Source organism: Aulostomus chinensis, chromosome 14, assembly GCF_037954235.1.
Source record: "Aulostomus chinensis isolate RoL2024-O1b breed Wild chromosome 14, RoL_Achi_v1.0, whole genome shotgun sequence".
NCBI lineage: Eukaryota > Metazoa > Chordata > Actinopteri > Syngnathiformes > Aulostomidae > Aulostomus > Aulostomus chinensis.
Window position 1 is genome coordinate 8,808,068 of NC_141333.1, and position 18,993 is coordinate 8,827,060.

Sequence of the window (18,993 nt, forward strand, 5' to 3'; positions counted from 1 at the left end):
ACCCCCCCCCCCCCCCCCCCCCCACAGGAATTAAGAAACCAAGTCCTTGTTTAGAGTTCGAAAGTGAAGTTCAAAGTGTCAGGCTCACTTTACCCTCAGTGACGTCTATCAGGCATCAGATTTAAATGCATAAACAGTGAGAGAGATCCGGAGTGTTTGCATATAACCTGAAGCTGCAGGAGGAGGTATTCTCAGTGTCAAAATAAAACCCAAAATGAGAATAGGGCTCAAGCCTTTGTGCCATGCAGGTTTCCAAAAGCAGTTACAGTTTGAGTCTTCCAGAGAGAAGCGGTAAGTTTGGCAGAGCAGGAGTCCGACCTTTTTGGCGTTCAGTGGCCCACAGTGGTTTGGTCCATCTCAAAAACATTTTACCAGCCAAAAAGCCTTTTAGGAATAATTATTACAACCTTAAGATGAAGAGAAAGTTGCTCGCCAAAGTGTCTGAAAGAATAAACAAATTGCAACCAAAGTGTTGCAGTGTTTGGTTGGTTTGGTGTTTCCCCACCAAGATGTTAAAGCGCAGATTAGCGCCTCTGAAGCCCTGCCAGTACTTAAGAGGAGGCGGGTATTTTTAGCCTTGTGCTTTTCATTCTGTTTCTCATGCACTCGAGACAGAGGCAGACACAGAGTCTCATTGAGAGACAATCATACAAATTTATATTCATCTTATTGTCCTGTAGTCAGAAGCTGTCTGGACACATAACCAGACACAAAAAGAGATTCCAAGCAACTCACAAGTCGAGTGGTTATCATAAGTATCAAAGAGAAATGTGTGGAAATCAAACCAACAATGGCTTCATCGCACTTTCACCTGGGCTAAAAGAAAAACACAGGACAGCATGTTCCTTTATAACCATGAACATGAGACGTGGGGTTTATTTTAACTCAATCTCATATACATTACCCCCCCACACACAAACACACACACACACACACACACACCAACACACTGTCCTGCTGCTGTAAATAATCAGTTATAAAATGTGTGTTGATCTGCAGCTGAAAATAGTTCCGAGCTGTCTGAATAATGTTTACAACAAACTACAATGCCAGCTGTGAAATTCTGATTATTATGCCGATTTTAAACTTGAAACTGTAGCGTTTGTTTGTTTTTCTTAAAGGTTTTTTCATCAGCAGTACCAGAACACACTCAGAAAAACACCAATACCACTAATAAATACTGGCGCGGCTTCTCAAAACCAATACATAAATATGGCCAGCCTTGTCCTCTCAATTGTTAACAAACTATTAGTGATATTAAGGGAATGCGTGCTGGCCCTCAGAGCCTGAGATAAGGAGCCAGGCTGACTGTGGAAGCTTTCAAACACGACCTTTGCCTTATCTTTGTTTTCCATTATAGCAATCAGCCAGTTAAGCTCACAATCACCTCTTATCAGTAGAAAACGAGGATGGCCGCTATCTTGAGATCACAACTTCACCATTTATTACTCGTTAGCTCAACGTATGTGCGGCCGGGGTCACGTACGGCCATTCAATACCGTCACAATAGTAGCGGCTGCTTACATTCCAACTATTGACTGTTGGAATTAAATTGATTCATACTCTTGTAGAGAAATAATTATCGGCCTAAATGAACGAAGTCGCCATTGTACCTTAACAACACGAGATGCTACAGATTGTGCCTTTAAATTTATATCACTTAAATAGGAATTTTAACGTGGAATCTTTAGCTGTTCCAACACTTACATTTGGAAAATGTTAATCTGTTGTGTTAGTCTGACCAAAACTGGACTTGGTTTACTCTGAAAGGAGTGTTTTAAGACAGACTTTACTTATATACTACTGTATATACTTAGGTTTCAGATTAGCCTGCTGTTCTGCATGTGTAGGATATTCAATCTTGAAGTCAGTCAGTCCGTGCATGGTTGGGAGGTACCATTATAGTGAGTACTGGAGCCAAAACAACACATTTCTGTACAGACGTAGACACAAACTTTACGTTATGTCGGTTTAAGGAGTCGATTCTTCTTTAACATTGAATTTAAGTCGGGCATGCGACGGGAATGCGGCTTGATGCCAGCTAGCTCGTCTGGTATGTGAAGCAATAGCTAAACCGGGAAAAGGTCTAACTGACTTGCAACCAGCCGTCGGGAGGCGCACAAACATCCCTGGATAAATGAAGTTCTCACAACAGCGGTCCGATGACATGGAATTATCAAGACGTACACCCCCCTCGATGATCATCATCTGCTATGGTTTTAAAAAGGCAAACATCACGATTATTCTCCCACAACGACGACGCATTACTTCCTCATGATCACAATAAAAGTATCTATTTAATGAAAATTAAGTATTGCTGAGATCCCACAATAATAAAAGTCAGACAGAATAAGAAGAAAAGATTCCAAGTGATTGAATTCATTCAAAAGCTTATATCCAGCTCAAACTCAATTTGTAGGTAATTGGCTTGAAAATTACGGACATAAAAGCTCTTTAATTGTTGTCTTGAGGTTAAATGCAAAATATCTGCAGCTCCAGTGATGAAATCAAGTTCAAATGTTAAAAAACAAAACAAAAACAAGGTTCAAGTTGGAACTATTTAAAGTCATTGTTTTACTATTTTGCATTTAAAAAGAATGAGATACAAAGATGAACAGAGAAAAAAGCAATGTTAAACAAATACACAACATACAGTATAAGATGCTGTATTAAAACGTCTCCGCATTTCCTGTCCTGGCGACTCTGAATTTTTCCTCTTATTCTTATTCTCGAATGTGTAATCAGCTCGAAGAAACTAAGAGGAATCAAATGAGGACTTGAACTTTTTTCTCCTCTCACTCAGCTTTTCCTCTTCACCATCTTCTTTCAGGGGTAATTTGAAAAGCTGTTACAATCAGAGAATCTGGCATGAAGAAGAAAGTGCCCATTTCCACTTTCAAAGCCTGGATGCCTGCTAATTATGATGAAAGCCTTCTGCTATCAGGTTCCACGTTGGCTTAACACTCTAAACTAATTGTTGCTTCAGGAGAAGAAAAAAAAAAAACTCAGCAAGGTAAATAAACCTCTGTGATTTTCAAAGAACGTTCGGGAAGCTTTGAAAGATCTCCTGGAACTGCTGCTGCGACCGCAATCAGCTAGGAGCTTTAATGACAAACCGATTCTTCTGTGGCGCAGCTGCACTAAAACATAACTTATAACCTGAAACGGCTTGGTGTAAAAAAGAAGAAGAAGAAAGAATTCAATAAAACTGAGTGATTTTGAGGTGACGCTTTGTATTTCAAAGTGATGTTTCATTTTTTTGGGGGGGGGGGGGGTCACTTTATTCTTACTAAAATGATTGGAATTGATTCCAATAAAACATAACGAATGCTAAATTGAATATCTTGACCAGATTCAATGAAAATCTCTCCAGTGGACACGTTTGGTACGACTCATGAGCAGATTTGCTGCTTTGTTGTCATTTTTAGTAGAAAATAAAGAGCGTTTGGGTTTTGGACAGTTGGATGGACCAAAGGAATCATCTAATCCCATCACTTCTTAATATTTTATAGATTAGGATTAGAATTGATTAAGCGCTACAACCATCGGCAGATTAACCAGTGATGAAGGTGAACGTTATTTGCTGCCTTGGTGGAGACGATGCGAGTCACACAGGCAGATCCGCTCTTCGGGAAGTGCATCTGGACGACTGCTGCTTCCGACTTGGAGTGACTCTCAGTTCATTGAAATAAAAAGATCGACGTAATGCCAGCCAATGGCATCATGGTGCCAATTTGAGCTTTGTGAGTTCTGTCTGCAAGATGACAAACAAGCATCTGTTAAAATGCTTGTTTTCCGAATGGAGTTTGGAACAATCAGCTACAGAATGTTTGAGGTGGTGTTACTCTTGAGTTTTATTTATTTGATGACACCTGATTTCGCAGCCTAAATGCAAATCTGACCTTTTTTTTAAAAATTCATTTATCAACCAGTTTGACTGGGTAGATCTAGCATTTCAGAGGTTGGTCACCGCTGCTGGCACGAGCAGCAAAGCCCCACAACCTGCACAAAAAGGCCGCTCCGTTCTTTCCTCCTGCAGTAAACTCTTGCGCTGGTGCTGCTGAGTTCTGTTTTGCTCTCTCCATCATGTGACTGCAGTACATTTGGGTAACTGATAAATCCAAGGAGCTAAAATTAAATCCACTCGTAACACAGCTAAAAATGGAAAACAGCGGCATGCGTGCATCAGCGGCGGTGTTCTGCAGGAGCACCGAGCTCAGCTGAGTTCAATTTAAATAAAACAACTGTCCTCCATTTGCTCAAAAACAAGGCAAGTTCATAAGACAAGAAAGGAGTAGGTAAGAAAGTAAAGACAGCAGCATGTGTATTACCCTCTATCAGACGCTGACCTCCTGACACTTCTGACTTAACTTACACAGCATCTATTTTTGGGAGCAATGGCAGTAAGTCAAACCTCGGGGTTCAGTTGCAGGAAGACACCCGAGGGAGCTCCGGAAAGTTGTTAAGAACTTAACACAAATTTAATAAGAACACGCATTTCAAGCTTTAGCACCACAATCTAATAATTTCAGTCTCTAGAGTTCATGACCCCAGCAGAGGGCTGATAGACTGAATGTTCCACCTCAAGGACCATCCAGGTGTCAGTCAACAAAGCCAGTGCGACTGATGATGTCACACTCATCCACCGGTTCCAACGTTTACTCAGGCAGCTTCAGAAATCACCGGACACATTTCCTACGCCACAACACTAACAGCGGTTAATCAAAGGTACAATGGCATCGTTGCTGTGTCTCTGCACAAACCACCGACAGTCGTTTTTCTTCTTCAGTGATGAAAAATAGTACCCATTTGCTGCTTTGATCGCTTTTTATGAAACTAATTTGCAAAGAATAACATTTCACGTTAAAAAAATGGATAAAATCATGTCCCTTGGACATTTATTTTCATATTGTATCATTACTGCAGCATAAAGATCCAGGACGAGGCTCCATCACTACGCAGGCCCGGAAGATGCTGCTCATCCCAACTGCTTCACAGGAGCGTGTGAACCGCCCGCCACATAGGAGGGGACAGTGTGATAAACCCAGCTGAGATGCAGTCTTGAGGTGTCCAAAACAAACGCTCCCTCACTGTTGTTTCTCCTCTGACTGCGAACACACCTCAAGGCAGCGACTCAGAATTGATTGAATTAACATCCGGGGAAAACGCCATCGTGTCTGAGTGTTTACGGGTAAGGAAAATAATAAGGTTTGGGAAAAAGATCGGCTCGGGGTTCTTGGAACGTCTCGGTTAGAGTGAGGAAAAAACTTGGATTGAATAATTGTACTCGGATTTGTTCAACAGCAACCATCACTTCCTGTCTAGCATTAGACTTGATAGCGTTCAATCAGGGCAGAGTTGTAGTCACAGTGTTTTCTCTCGATGCAGATGATACGATGGTGATATTTTTAAATCGGCTTCTCACTGCCAAGACCAACACGCTGCCATCAGATCCTTTAACAGTCAAAACTCATCAATCAGGCCTGTTAATGTTCATGTATCCCAAGATTCACGGTGAGGGAACATCGTCTGTTCTGACTGAAGCATTTTAAAATCAACAAACCGCCACCTGACCTGACCTGCGCTGCATCCTGGTCCAGCAGGAAGTAGAACCTGACCAACGTTTCTATCAGACGTCACCGCCGTGTCTAAAGCCTTGAAACAGGACGACCAGCGGCAGCAAAGCCACACGATGAAAGTCTGCTAATAACAGACAGGACACAAATCAGAGGAGGGGTTGAGAGGTTTCAGCACTTCTGACAATGGAGGTGGTGTGTGTGTGCGTGTGTGTGTGTGTGTGTGTGTGTTGGGGGGATTTCCATCTCACCTCACTCGCATTGATTTACAGGGGCAAATTCTGAGAAGACTTATAAAGATTTAATAGGCTCGGGAGAGAGGTAATGAAGACAAGATTGGAGTTTATGAAAAAGAATGAAAAAGCGTTTAAAAGGCTCACAAAAAAAAGGGCCAAACGAGTCAATTAGATGTTACTTTAAAAAAAAAAAAAAAAAAGATCTGCAGTGACTTTTGCTTTGATGAGGAATTAGGAGAGAGTCAACAACAGCTTCCACATCCAGGGTGACCACCAACATCTATGATCAGAAACTATGAAACATCTGCCAGTTTCATGATCAGAATCTAGAGAAACCTCCACAACATATAATTAAATAACCCTTGAAATAAAAACAGACATTATTTGCAGTTTAAAAAAAAAAAAGGAAAAGGAAAAAAAGTGCAGTACACGTTAGACGTATTATTCTGGCAACGTTGAAAAAGTCCACCAACTTTCCTGAAGACGTTAAGGTCAGTTAGTGAATTGACAAGAAAAGACAGTTTTATTCTGAAACACTCAGAGGTTCCATGGTAAGGAAAGTCGATCAGTTAGATGTAATCCGTTGATCAATAAGGGGATCGATGGATAGATGAGAATCGATCCCCCGCGTGTCTCTTACCTTCTGGCTTGTCTCCGTCCAGTCACACTGGAACTTGTCATGACTTTCCGAGAAGGTAAGAAAAGTTTGGGGAGGAGAGGGAAAAAAAAAACAAAAAACACCCACCCCCTCCTCCCCCCTTCCTTATGATTCAGTTTACAACTTCCATAAAATAAGAAAGGTGTTTCCGGTGTGAGCTTTCAAAATAAGACGTCAAGCTGATTGACCGTTTTGCAAAGTTGATGTCCAGCTTGCATTATGTGATGAGAGGTCGCTCTTATTTGGACCTTGCATCAGTTTAGCAGTTGTTTTGATAAATTTGGATTGTATGCAACGGAATGATATTATTGTTTCTGTTGTTGTTGTATTCTAGGGGACTTTGCACTTTCACTCCACTACTTTTATCTCAACCCATCAGTTCCTATGAAAAGACACATTTTGCATACAAAACATTGTTTAATCTTAACATTACCTACTTTGAAAACTTTAATTTGAACATCTTTGCCAACAAGAACAACCAAAAATTTGCCAAACTGTGAGAACAACTTTTACCTCGTCACCAAAGAATATTAGTATGCTGGTATATTTTTTTTTAATTCTACTAATTTGACAGAACATAATTAATCTGAAACATCCATCCACTCCTGTTAAGGGTCGCAGGGGGGCTGGAGTCTATCCCAGCAGCTACGGGCGAAAGGCAGGTCACCAGTCCATGGCAGGGCCAACACATAGAGACAGACAACCATTCACACTCACAGTCACACCTACGGTCAATTTAGAGTATCAGTCAGCCTCGTCCCCTCTTGATGTCTTTGGACTGTGGGAGGAAGCTGGAGTACCAGAGAGAACCCACACAGGAATAGGGAGAACATGGAGACTCACACAGAAAGATCCCGTGCTGGAGCTGGGACCTGAACCCGGAACCTTCTTGCTGTGAGGCCACAGTGATGACCACTGCACCACCGTGCCGCCTTGATCTGAAACATCTGCTCTAAATTTACAGGCACATTTTAAAAAGTATATTTTGGAATACACTGATGTGATTTACGCAAGCAACTATTTTACACTTGAAGAGAGCACAGTTGCTTAAACCCAATAATCCCTTACATAAAAGCTTCAGTTGTTTTTTCTTTGCTGGCCATTTTGTTTTTGTTTTGTAACAAATTTAAATACCTAATGACCAAAAACAGTCTGTCTCTAAGACTCTAAGAACACAAGAATTATTTGTGGATGACGTGGGCCGCACGCCGCAAGACAATCATGTCTTAAACAAAATATCTCTGTTCTGTGAAGAATATTTGGCATAATTGCTCAACACAACTACAGGACTGTGGGAAATTTGTTTTGAAATACTTTGTAACCCGTTGCACTTTCCGCTTTTATTTTGAAGGCAGAATGTTTACGTTTTCGTTGACTTCCTGAAGAACGAGCGCAACTTTCTCGAATTTGAGAAGGACATCAGTGACAAACAGCTGAATCCACCAATGAAGACGGAGATTTTGACAATGAGGCGGGGCAGCTGCACCAAACTGGTCAAACGGCGCCAAACAACATACTAACATAATAATGATAATAATTTTATTATTATTATTGTTATTGTTATTATTATTATTATTATTATTATTATTATTATTATTAGAAGAAGAAGAAATCATTTTATATTACATTTTATAGCCTGTATATCTTAACTAAATTTATAGCATCATATTATGGTTTCTCCCATATCTACTATCCTATCAAAGGTTAACTGATAGATTCACCGTCACCGTGAGTTTGAAGATGTTTCATGGCTTCAGACAGACACAACTTGTTTAACATAAAAACACTTCACAGCCTCTTAGGATGCACTTCCGTCTTCCAGCAGCTGAGGGCGCTGTTGTCTTTGTTGACAGACGTTTGTGCCTGGAAAAGAAATGTTGTTGTTGTTATTGTTGTTTTTACAGGAGCAACACTAACATATAACAACGTTGTCATCTTTTATCTCAATTTTGAAAAGTCGATGAGGATGACAACACGACGGGACTTCAAAAAGAGAAACTACATTTCTCATATGCAGCCATGGGAGATTAAAACCCAATAAAACAACGAACCAACAATAGACCTCGTACAGGAACAAACATAAAGAGAATTAACATCGAAAAGAGTGGTGGAAATCATTGTTTGTTCAATTTATTTATTGAACAACTGTGTCATCAGTCAACCTGAGCAGTGTTGCAGCTGATGACAACACAAATGGTTATCAGGGTGCGACTAGTTGAGCCTGAAGTTTCCTCCACCTGCAGGTTGTTGTTGGATGTGATTCTATTCATGTGGCGCCTTTATAGCATTCAAAGGGTTTTATACACATACTGCTGGCTGAGGCCGCCCTGCAACACACTCATCAGGAGTAATGAGCCGGGGAGAAACCTGCTCAAAGCCAGATTGCAGAGGAAGACGGGAAAGAACTAGCAACCCCCCAAGTCCTACACAGCTACCCGACCTCCTGAGCCATGTTGCCCCATGGGATGCTAATTTTCCTGTTAAGTTAATCTCTATTTCTCTCATTCTTTTTTGTCTGTTAACAAAATGGTAATTTTATTTATTTTCAAAAAGTTTGTTTAAAGGTCAGAAATGACGTGCAAATTTCATATATGATCAATATACTGCCTCATCTAGTTTCTATCTTTTTACACAGTTAATCACTTGGGTTCAAGGTTTATAAAGAGAAATATTAGCGTATTAGCCTTTCATTAGTTCCGCTTGTCTAAATGTGATGTCATAAATTCTGTATTTACGAATAAATGTTCAGTTTGTCCATGATCAAGGCTCTAGCCCGCAGTGCTGTTGAACTGAACTGAATTACATGGAGACAAGTATTTACAAGTGTTCCAAACACCTTTTACTGTAATAAACTCCAGTACAACAATTACATCTCCGACTACATCATCAATAACAAACCAGAGGAATGATTCCTGTTCGAATAGCAGCAACAAAAACTGAAACATTATGAGCTCCATTAAAGTAAAATTCAGGGCAGAGTTGTATTACATTGCACAGATGTATTTATTATGGAGCCAAGGACTGTAAATCATGGAGCGCAACATGACATGTTAAAATAAAGTGTTGTATATTTAAGTTTGATTGATTTCGAGCGAATGCGATTGCTTCATCTTCAAAGCTCTTTGATTGGAGTGTTTGTCCAGTGTCTGTGTCTGAGTTCATTCTTGACTTTGAAAATAGCAGTTAAACAAACAGAAATGCTCTGAGCTTCCAGCCACCTCTTATAGTTGGCGAGGATTATATAGTTATAAAACGCTGCCTGTTACAACACTCCATCTGTGCCCAGACACGGCTCCTCATTCAACCTTGACCTCTGATGGGTTTTTTAACCCAAGTTCATTTTATTTCAGCAGACTGTCTCTTATTGATTCTTTCAATGCAACAAATGCAAACTGTCTCGTTATAAACCCTTTAAACTTACTGTGTGTGTATGTGTGTGTTTGTGTGTGTGTGTGTGTGTGTGTGTGTGTGTGGGTGGGTGTGTGTGTGTGTATGTGTGTGTTTGTTTGTGTGTGTGTGTGTGTGTGTGTGTGTGTAGGGGGGGGTGGGTGGGTGGCGTTGCAGCACATAAGATTTGATCTGGAGTTCAGGTTTCCTCTGTTGGGGAATTGTGACTTGTATGAGAAGCAGTGGCAGGGATGATTTCCATCCTAGTGAAGTCGACTGACCCCTCAGACATTGTTTTAGATATTTGTGTTACTTAAGTCGCAGTGGGAATTAAAGCCCAGCAGCATGAAGGCGTTCTAGTCGGTCAGACCGGAAGGCTTGGCTGTCCGGTGGAGGGAACAATGATCTGGCATGTTGTCGTGACCCTGCAGAAACAACAGGACATCATCATGAAATTAATGATCACCACCACCCTGACAAACATGACCATCAGCCCAGGACAGGAAACGTGTTGAGTTTAAAACCTCCATGGAGTTTCTCTGTCCATCTTTGTTTGTGGAGTTTTACTGCTGAGAAAAACACTGACACTGACTCCTACACGAAAAAGATGCAGAGCTGCACAACCAGGGGCGTCACGATACTGAAACAACAGACGGCTTAAAACGTTCCCCCAAAAAGTAGTTCCACTTTGTACATCACTGAGTGGAGGGAATCAGAGCTCAAGCCTGCAGCCATTTGATTTAAATTAAAAGATCATTAAAAACACAATGTTGATGACATGAAAATAAGGCAGTCCAAGTACCAATAAATGTTTGTTTTACACGTGTGAAATTTACAGAAGCTGGGTTTGTTTTGGACCCTAGTTTTTATAACCTACTTCATATTTTTTTTAAATTTTTACTTCTTAGTTGTTTTTTTTAATTTTGGGTCTTGTAGTCATTTTCTTATTCTACTCTGAAATCTGCTTCCTGTCCTCGTCTCGTGCGACTCTCCCTTGTCGTGCATTTAGCTCAGTTGCATTTTAGTTCCGTGATTTCTACCCAGGCAGCACGCTGGTGCAGTGGGCAGCACTGTCGCCTCACAGCAAGAAGGTTTGAGCCGGGATCTTTCTGTGTGGAGTCTCCATGTTCTCCCTGTTCCTGTGTGGGTTCTCTCTGGTACTCCAGCTTCCTCCCACAGTCCAAAGACATCAAGAGGGGACGAGGCTGATTGATACTCTAAATTGACTGTAGGTGTGGCTGTGAGTGTGAATGGATGTCTGTCTCTATGTGTTGGCCCTGTGATGGACTGGCAACTTGTCCAGGGTGAACCCCGCCTCTCACCAGAAGACTGCTGGGATAGGCTCCACCCCCCCGCAACCCTTGATGAGTAAAGCGGTAGAAAATGGATGAACAGATTTCTTCATATCAACTCCACGAGTTAAGTTTAGTTTTTAAGCTTTGAAAATAAACTGAGCTGTTGCAACGTCCCTGCTGGCTTCCTGCTGACCTCCTTCATTACTTATTGATCATTGTGACTTTATAATTGAGTGTCTTGAATGCTTTGTGCTTGACAATGTGTGAACTTTTCCTCCCTACATCTACATAATTCACATCTCTGCTCCGGGTGAGTCACCTGCCGATACATGACTTTAACCTCACGTAGTTTCATGTCAGACTCTCCATCTCACACAAGTCCAACCGCAAGTTTGAGGAAGCGTTTGCAAGACAAATGTTTTCAAATGAACAGTACAGATGGAGGATGTTGAAGCATTTCATGGCGTCTACTTCCTCCAGGTCAGCCTGACCTCCGGTATAGAAGGTCAAACTCTCACTGAAAACGACCCGTTCCAGGAGAGCCAAACACACCCTCATCCTCCCCGACTCTCCTGATGAGCTTTTCACCCCTGTCAGCTAAACTCCACCTCATTTTCTTTGTCCACCATCATTCCCCCAGAGACCACTTAGAGCAAACAACAATAATCCTGTACAGACATATTCCTCGTAACAAAGCCAGCATTACAGCTTTTTTATATATACAATTCTAAATACTTTATACTGTAATAAAGACTCATTTGGTAACAAGTATGTACTTAGTCAGACATCCAAAAGACCAACATAATTATTTAATAATCACTGCTGTTGAAGCTCGTGTTTCCAATGCTAACCTGCCTCCTAATGTGGACTCTCTACCGTTCACTCTTGTTTGCATATTTGTACGTGTGGCTGTTATATTTGTTGTTGTTGAATGTGTATACGTACGTTATACATATTTCTATGTTTCCATTTCTTGAATGGGAGCAAAATGAAATGCGCCATTAAGATGAAACAATAGAGAGTTGCAGTCACTACATAAGACAAGCTAGCAAGGCGTTGGACAACAATTTGTGATTCAGACTCAAAATTGTAGTTGTTGGGTTTCTTCTAGAGACCCCTAGTGGTAGAAATCACATACTGCAACAATAATCCTACATTTATCTGCTGTTCCTCGCAGATCCAGTTTTAGAGGATAGTTTTGTTTTCTGCGATCAAAACAATACATGTATGAATGTTAATAATAAAGTAATGTTCTCCATTAATAAAGACATTCTACAGTCATCATCTAAGATGCTTTGTAAGCTTGGTAAATATTCACATGGATCCCAAATAAACGGCTGATGTCTGTGCCAATTATGACACTTCATCAGTCCAGCAGTTACTTATTTCATCATTTATCATGAGTTATGAGGTCTGTGACCTTGAGGATTTTAAGGTAGGCCAACTGTTTCCGTCACTGCTCCATCAATAAGCTCTCCCAGCATTAACATTTCATGCCACTTTGTACAACCTTTGTGGATACTGACAGATCGGGCAGGAAAACAAAGCTGGAGGCCAAAACACTGGCAGGTCCTTATCAGAACAATAACCCATAAAGTCATTTCCCTAGTGAGGGTTGAGTGGTACAGCTGCTGTGCTGACAGGATGGAGATAGGAGAATACCTGTCCATCACCTCGCCGCACACATCAAAGTCCAGAGACGCTGGCTGCAAAACATGTTTTCTTCTCATTAGTTTCAGAGGGAGTCCAGGGGGCCAAAGAGGAAGAGGTCATAAACACATTTGCATGAGTGTCAAGGCCTTTGAGGAAGGAATCAAGCTCCTTTAGCGTGTTTACAGGACTTGTAGAGCTCATAATACAACCCTTTATGTTCATTATTAGTCTGCAGATATTTCATTTTAGTATATTTTATTCATATTAATCTAATAGTAGCATAAAGCTGCTGATTTTAAGTTGTTGTAAGCTACTACTAGCCTAGCGCTACATGTCAAACTCCAAGTCAGTGGGGGGCAGCATTTTACCAGAAAGTTCACCTCTTTCTAAATGAAGAAATGTTCATTTTTTTAGCATGAGCTGAGGGTGAAACTCTTAATTAATTTTCTGACACTTCCCTCAGGGAATGTTACATTTTAGAACACAATGCTGTCCAAATTCCTCTGGGTGGAAGTGGAACCCAGTCAATGGGATTCGAACCGTGGATCTTCAAAGCTGAAGAGTGGCCTCTCGAGGAACAAAGTGCTATTTAAAGACCAGTACCTCACCTTGGTGGGAATAAAATCATCTGGTTTCAAGTCCTACTGTTAAAGATACATTTTTACCTCCCCAAAAAAGACAATACAAGGTTGTTTTTTTTTAATAACAGACAAGTATAAAGATAATTTAGAAATAAAACAATATAAAGATATAAATCTGCAAAGCCAACTACGATTTTAAGTTTCCATCTCATACCTCTTAATTTTTTCGCACACATATTTCATTTGCAGTATAAACATAAAATGTGCCATAAAATCACCAGTTAAACCGAGATTCATGGGTTCACCAGTCAGTCTATGAACATGTGTCCACAGGGGGAAACGTGACTATTTTCACACACCTCGGGCTTCACTCCGGATATCTGGGTAAAAGGTGAAATGAGTAAAAGTGAGATATGACCCGTCTCACCGCCGAGGTCATGAGCACGCAGAGCATTAAGTAATGGGATGGAGGGTGCAATGAACCGCTGAGACCCCATGTGAGTCAATAGACATCTGGTCTGAAACAAGAGATTAATACCTGGTTAATACGGCAGCAACTAAAGGTCACTCTGGGTTCTACTCTCACAAATGGAGTAGAGTTCAAAAGGACGATGATATTTCACTCCATAAAGTCACTGAGAGGGGAAAGTGAGATATTTTCTGTTTTTTCCATTTACTGTTCAAATACCACGCAAAAATAGATACACCAGACTGATTTTTTTGGGATGTGGTAAAGGTGTGCAACATGGGCCTGTTAAAAAAAACAAAACAAAAAAACAATCACATCAAACTTTGGGAAAGATATGTTCAAAAATCCTTTATTTCTGGATTGCCGTTTGTAGTGGTACTTGTACTCTAGAGAGAGTTTTAATGGTGAAAGCTGTTTTATCCATGGGTAGCAGTCAGCAGACATTCACACATCAGCTCTTTGCTTTGGTTTTCAGCCCAGCAACATTTCACCGTCTTCCACCGTTCTCATTAACATCACTTCCAGCATCGCGACTGAATAAAAACTGCAGTACTCAACATGCAAGGCACCAAATGACAGACAGCCGGTGAACAGGGTGGAACTTTTCACAGAACCAGATACTTTTGAATGGTTGGTGTTGACAAAAACAAAGATAAGTGGCATTGTTAAAACATAAAATCTAAAAACAGGGTGATTGATAAGCCAGTTTTTATCATACACTCAATTAAAAATATGTCAGAGTGGGTGAGAATGTTATCTAGTATACGAACTGACACTGAACGCAGCAGTCAGGGCTGGAGGGAACGTCATTAGATTCGGGTTAGAGACTGAAGAAATTAAAGCTCTGAATGAAACAAAAATACAATCACAGAGAGAAATTTCCATGTCAAAAACAAAAACAGTCATTCCACTTTCACATTTGGGCAAATATACTGAAACTTTAGAGTTGAACCTCATGATTTATATCACTAAAACTAAACATATTTTGGCAGACACCATGAAACAGGAGCAGCGCAGGGCTTTACACAGCAGACCTGTGTTTTCCCGCCTCCGCTCCACTCTTTGATCAGAGAGTGGACGCCTCAGGGAAACGACGCTGCTTTCTAGGCTAAAGTGCATGCCGGAGAATCGGATTGTAAAACAACAACAAAAAAAAAAGGGCAACAGGTCTGAGCGAGCAGGGACACAAGGATACAGATTCTGAGCGAGAGGAATCTAGGTAAAAGGTCACCTTGATAGAGGAAAATGAATGAAGAATCACCCTTTGGATTGTAAATAACAGCTGCTTGTAGTTCCTGGAGAAAGCAAGTCCCCTGTGAGTTGTTGTGAGCGATACCTTTGACTTATTTTTAAGTTCTGCCAAATGTGTGTGGTGGCCTCCCTTGGATGTTTGAATCCAAAGACATGGATTATCACATCAGAGGACTTTGCCTAGAATTACTTTCACCGTTAAACAAAAACAAGTGAACAAGGTAATCGAAGTACATCTGCTAAACAAAAACAGCTGGTGAACTGGTTTCTGCTCTTAAGAAGAGAACACCCTGTGGACTACTGGAGCCTTGACATGTTTGTGTCACTTGTGCTAAACTTTAAGTGCCTCAGCAATTAACACGTTTGTGTAAAAACATCAATGCTCCAACTGGGGAAGTTCCTATTTGGTCAAATCTAACTTCCCAGGTAGGAGTGTTTGCTTAACGACTACAAAGATGGCTTCCCTTGGCCAACACGTTCTAACAAAAGTGACATAGACTCATCATCAGCCAAAGTAAAACAAAGAGAAATGTAGCTGAGGAGGTTAGCACCATAGCTAACAATAACTAGCTCTAGCCACGCAGCTAACAGTGTTAGCTACATGAAAACTAGCAGCATGATGGGAAAACTTACAAAAGCAAACTGGGAAGTGATGTGACATACCATCACCTGCTAATGAGTGTGACCTAAATGACGAATCCCGCCATGTTAATTAACGTCAACCTTTCTTCTCAGAACGTTCAAAATAGAAAACAAATATACCCAGTATGATCAATATTGGTCATACTGCCCCCCCCCTTTTTTTTTCCCTGTTAAGAGTAAAATAATTAACACACTGAATCATTATGGTGTTTCAACAGGTTCTGTGGATAAAACAATGATGCTGTGTGATTCATATGTTATGATTTAATGCTTCTACAATAATTATTGTTTTTAAAGTATTATGAAGTTCAGTTTTACCTAATTTTAGGTTTTCTGTTTAGGTTATTAATATTGTCTTTCTGACAACCTCTTGTGTTTCGTATTTGAAGATGCTGATTTCATATATATATATATAAAAATATATACATACGTACATACATATATACACACACACACACACACACACACGTGTGTATATGTACACATATATGCAAATATCAAACCTCAAGGATCCATCTAATCCAGCTGCATCTCCACTGGATGTTTTTGTACCTCAGAGTTCCAGCGTGTCAGGTCACTTTCCAGCTGTGCATGTCTGATCCCAAACAGTGTCGGGGGGTATTTTCTGCTCCGGGGAGGCTGATGCAACATACCAGACACGTGACAACACCCTCACCTTTCACACACTAACCCAGTGGGGCCTAAAAAATCACAGTCCTCCCTCCCCTCGGAGGAAGCTCACGTACGTACTGTACATGTGCAGATATGATGAGACATGTTGTGTTATTGTAATCTCCACAGATGCAGCGTCCTAGTGGTTCCTAATCAATGCTGGAAAGTTTTGGGATGTGTTAAAGGATGGAAACTGATTTCCAAGATTTACCAGTGTGTCATGACATAAAGATAAATGTCTGATGTTTGAAGACGATATTTTTATCAGATAGCTTCTGGTCAATCTCAGGCAGCGATGTGACAATTGAAGTTCCCTCAAATCTAGAAGCAGACCTGTTGTGTTGCTGCATCTCATAATGTAGCACAGCAGTGAGGCGGCCATCCAGATCATTCAGTCACTAAGCAGAATTTGTGACCCCAGGTGAATAAAATTCAACAGGGAAACTGAGAGATTCACCCTCAGCTCATGTTAAGAAGTTCATTTATTCTTCCAATGGTGGTGTGCAGCCCAAGTGTCCGGCCGTGTGCTGCCTCTTTTTGATTTGGAGGGTGAAAAACAAAGGGTTTGCTTGTTGCCTCCGAACGTAAATAAATACTGACCTAACAACCAAAAAGGAAGAGGAATTCCTGCACTGAATATTTCATTCTCCAACAACAGATTTTCCATAGCACATCATCCCTTCATACAGTCAGCGTGAAGGGCTTAATGCTTCTTCTCTTTCTTGTTGAATGTGAAATTTTAATTCAAGGATGTTTATGTGTATTTCCTCTTTTTCGAGTGCGAGTATCTGCAACGTGACACAAGTCCTGGGATCAGGCCTTATCAAATGTTTCTGATCCTGACGTAAAATATGAACAGAAAAGCTGTGTTGAGAATGAATATTTCCAAAATGAAAACCAAGATTTATTCTTCAGCAAAGCAGATGAGTCACTGAACTCGAGGAGGACGTGATGGAGGTTCTGGCAATTACAATACAATGATGAAATAAGCAGAGAAGGCTTATGTAGACTGTGGAAACACCCTCAGTTTCATAACTTCCTGACTCAAGATTATATGACAACCACAACCTCAAATTAAAATTAGGATGATTTTTGAACAAACATGAAGAGCTGCCAGAGTCTGAACCTCCACTCTTCTGAAGCTCTCTGCTTAATACTCATACATTTATTCTAACTTACAGGAAACAGCTGTTACTGTAACTTGACCAAAGCATGGGCAAGTCCAGGTTCACGTCCAAACACAACCTCACAACAGTGGAACATTGTGTTCTGATACAGCTGAATAAGGATGGAAACCACCTCGTCCAGCTAAGTCGGGATGAAACTGCCGATAAAAGCTCCTGCCTGATGTCAGAAGAGAAGCAGGAGGTTGGAGGATACGTGCAGAACCGCAGCTGAGGGAGAGACACGTGCAATGACTCACCAGGAGCTCCGCTGCTCCCAGCATGGACTCACTGTTGAAAAGTTCCCCTCCAGTGTCACACTGGAGTGCAGAGACCAAAACGGTTAAAGCAGGTGAAAGTCCTGGCCCCAGCTATTTTTAGGGAATACAAATAAACCCAGGATCATTTCACAAAAAGTGGGCAATGTTCATTTTGATATGTGTCATTGCACAAAACGCGACAGTATGCAAACATTACACTGTATTACAGTGACTTTTAAGAGACGGCTGCTTGCTGGCCCCTTCCTACTTTTGGTTTGTATGTTAACTTTCAGATGTTCTCTAAAACAGTGGAGCTTTTAATATTACCCTTTAGGAAACAACGTTTTACTTCTGTTTATTTTTAACCATCTAATATTCAATATTTCAACACAGATTTAAGGTGAAGATATAAAACTTTATGCCAGCCCACATGGTTCAGGCAATTTCACTGAGAGCTCTACAATGACGTTTGATGTTTTAAGTTAAAGATTTCTGCAGTTATTAAACAGAATGTTATAAACGCAGCAACATACGTGCACGTACATGATTATAATAGCATGGGCCAAGAAAGAATCCATGAAGTTTTTAGGGGCAGCTGCACCATTATAAACGCTGCTCATCATGCTGGCTGAGGTAAGGCTTCTACGAGGCCTTCACACGGTGCATAAATGATGCCAGGGCATCTCTACATAGATACAAGCGCGTGCTAACAGTCACGTCGATCAACCACAAATGGTAAATGGTAACACACGTGCACCCTATAAACTAAATCCTTGCAACCCTCTTCGACTCACCTCCAAAACAATTTCATGTGTCCTGGCCAGCCAGAGGAAGCAGATAACATCTCTAGGACTTGGTGTTCATGAAAAATGAATTCAATATTTGGAACGCTGATACTTTTGGCCAGAGGGGCCACCAAAGTGCATACACACTGAAAGATCCCCTCCAGCCATGTGTTTCTGGAATACAAAAACACTCAATATTTTTGGTTCATAAGAACAACCATAATCACCACACTGAAATGCTTAAAACACCACTTTATCTTCTCCGTCGTATAAAAATTACAATCTGAACGAGCACCCGCATGTGTGTCCCTCGTTAAACTGCTGTCCTCTCCATCACTGTTTGTTACCTGGAGGCTTCACAGTTC

The 18,993-nt window shown here is 40.9% G+C and overlaps 1 protein-coding gene across 6 annotated transcripts in view; it reads right to left on the reverse strand.

The window, feature by feature from the left end:
* Window positions 1-6,609, reverse strand: part of kank3 (KN motif and ankyrin repeat domains 3) — a 29,101-nt gene extending 22,492 nt beyond the window's left edge. For 2 of the 6 annotated variants that reach the window (XM_086224440.1, XM_086224438.1), the window contains exons 1-2: window positions 6,453-6,593; window positions 5,575-5,700 (exon numbers count right to left, since the gene is read on the reverse strand). The gene's annotated coding sequence lies outside the window, so the exon portion shown is untranslated. Of the gene's footprint in view, window positions 1-5,574; window positions 5,701-6,452 lie in introns of all 6 variants that reach the window. The other 4 variants (XM_086224439.1, XM_086224436.1, XM_086224437.1 and 1 more) reach the window with 3 other exon arrangements.
* Between the last annotated feature and the right edge of the window lie 12,384 nt (window positions 6,610-18,993).